Here is a 2468-nt window from a genome sequence, read left to right on the forward strand (position 1 = left end):
GTCACAGATCCAACTGTGGCTTCTCGCTCCACATAATTCAGCGCCTTAATCCAAAGCAGGCCCCCAGCTAGCGCCTTTGTCTTTGGAGTCCTGAGAGGCCCCAGCCACCCTCCTTCTCCCCAGCGCTGGGGGCCCCTAGAGCAGCAAGGTAAGTGAATGAAGCCTTAGAAGAGTCTGTTGAGAAGAGATCCCAAAGCCAGAGAAAAATAGACTCATTTGCATTCATTTCCATTTAATGAAACAAACATTTACTGATTATCCTCCCACAGGTCAGGGTCTGTGTTTTGCCACGAGTGGCAGTAAATAAGACAAGGTCCTCGCTTGTGGGAGATTGCAAAAATGAGCATCCATTCTTCTCATCTCTGCCTGTCTACATCTTTGCAAAGTCACTTTGCAGCTCTTCCGATCCAGGAACGGACTCCGTTTCTCCAGCGCTCGACTCTGGATTGCCCCCCGACCCGTGATCTGCTTTGGCCAATGGAACACAAGTACTTGACTTGACAGCACCTGGCTTGAAAAGCATGTGGACATGGAGCCCGGCCCTCTTTCTGCTCTTGGGAACCCTGCTACCACCCCGTATGAAGCAGCTCAGGCTAGCCTGCTAGATGATGAGAATCGTATCGCTTCATTACTCCATCCAACGACCGGCCACCCACAGACGACTGACACCAGCAGAGCAACCACTCAGATGAGCCCAGACCAAACTGTAGACTCACGGAATCATGAGATAGGTAAATGGTTGTTGTTTAAGACACTAGGCTCAAAAAGGGCTATCTCGGGAGCCAGGACGGTACGTCAGTCAGTGCAGCTAGGTTGGTGTAGGACAGCAGGGAGTCGTGAAGATGACAGCCAACTGTCCTCACCTAAAGGAAACAGGCTCTAGGGACGCTGGGGTGGTTCAATCGATTAAGCGTCTGCCTTTGGCTCGGGGCATGATCCCAGGGTCCTGGGATCGAGTCCCACATCGGGCTCCCTGCTCAGTGGAAGTCTGCTTCTCCCTCTGCCTGCCACTCCCCCTGCTTGTCCTCACTCATTCTCACTCTCTCTCTGACCAATAAATAAACAATATCTTTAAAAAAAAAAAAAAGGAAACGGGCTCTACAGCTCCTTCCAACAGGGCCACTCACGAGTGTGCACCCAGTGTTGCAGACAGTTTTAAAGAGACGCCAAAAATAAGATATTTATGCAAGATCCCCAATATTTAAATGTTGACAATGTAATCATCTTTCACACCATGTAAGTTAAGAATCTGCAGGCCTAATCCAGCCAGCAGACATCAACTTCTAGTCTGATGGAAGAAAACGGAATACAGGTGACCCTTGAACAACACAGTGAAATGCACAGATCTACTTATATGCAGATTTTTTTCATAAATACAGTACAGTACTATAAATGTGTTCTCTCTTCCTTATGATTTTAATAACATTTTTCTCTAGCTTATTTTATTGTAAGAATACAGTATATAATGCACACAACATACAAAATATGTGTTAATCTATGGTTTATATGATCAGTAAGACTTTCAGTCAATAGCAGGTTCTTAGTGGTATTAAGTTTGAGGGGCATCAAAATGATATGCAGAGTTTTTACCACATGGGGGGGTCCACACCCCCAATCCCTGTGTTGTTCAAGGGTCAACTGTACTTTAAACAAAACAACACCGATTATGATAATAATCATAATAGTTTTTAAAGAGGGAGTTAAGTGCAGAGAAGGTTAGGCACGGGGGCTGCAGAAACCCAGGAGAGGCACCTAATGCAGCCACTGGAGGTCAGAGTGGGCTCCTTATGGCAGGTGACGTCGGGCTTGGGTCTGGAAGAAGGAAGACATGTAAGCCAGGTCACAAGGTGAGAGAGAGATTCCCCACAGAGGGAACAGCCTTCATCAGGGCTAGCGAGGCAGGGCTGACAGCCTGGGGGAGGGCATCCCTAAGCCATAAGGGGAAGGAGGAGTCAGAGTGGCCAGAAGGGAGGCTGGAACGGTGGACGGCGTCTGTGAAAGTTTGGACGTTATCATCTAAGGAGGCAACGACGTGGTGAGGTCTTTCAGCGAGCAGCCCGGGGAATCAGGCTCCTCAATCTAAATCCCAGCTCGGTCATTTCTTCCCCAGGCCAACCCTTGTTGAGTCACTTACCTCTTTGAATAGTGGCAGAACCTGGCATCAGCTTCTTAAAGCACGGATAGTATTTATCCGTGAAGAGCCACTGAAGGTATTGGTTGTTTCCTGCTTTCTTAAATGTTCCTTCTTTCTTTTTTTTTTTTTTTCTGTTAAAGCAAACATGCTCATTTTAGAAAATTACTGAAATATAAAAAGTATGAAGAAGAACATTTTTAAATTCCCCACAGTCCCACCATTCAGGAACAACCACGATGGACACTTTCAGATATCTTCCCGGTCTCCCTATCCTGTACCAGTATGGTTTGCTTGCCTGTGGTTTGTTTCTACAAAGTTGAAATCATTCCCAATA

At 46.7% G+C, this 2468-nt stretch overlaps 1 long non-coding RNA gene across 1 annotated transcript; it reads right to left on the minus strand.

Annotated features, from left to right (window-relative positions):
* Positions 1–1395: 1395 nt before the first annotated feature.
* Positions 1396–2262, minus strand: LOC141373381 (uncharacterized). Its single transcript, XR_012379287.1, has 2 exons — positions 2135–2262; positions 1396–1812 (listed from the first exon to the last, which is right to left on the minus strand). It is a non-coding gene; the product is annotated as an uncharacterized lncRNA (long non-coding RNA).
* Positions 2263–2468: the final 206 nt, after the last annotated feature.

Source organism: Callorhinus ursinus, unplaced genomic scaffold (genome assembly GCF_003265705.2).
Source record: "Callorhinus ursinus isolate GAN/ISIS: 27379988/994484 unplaced genomic scaffold, GSC_fseal_2.0 scaffold9, whole genome shotgun sequence".
NCBI lineage: Eukaryota > Metazoa > Chordata > Mammalia > Carnivora > Otariidae > Callorhinus > Callorhinus ursinus.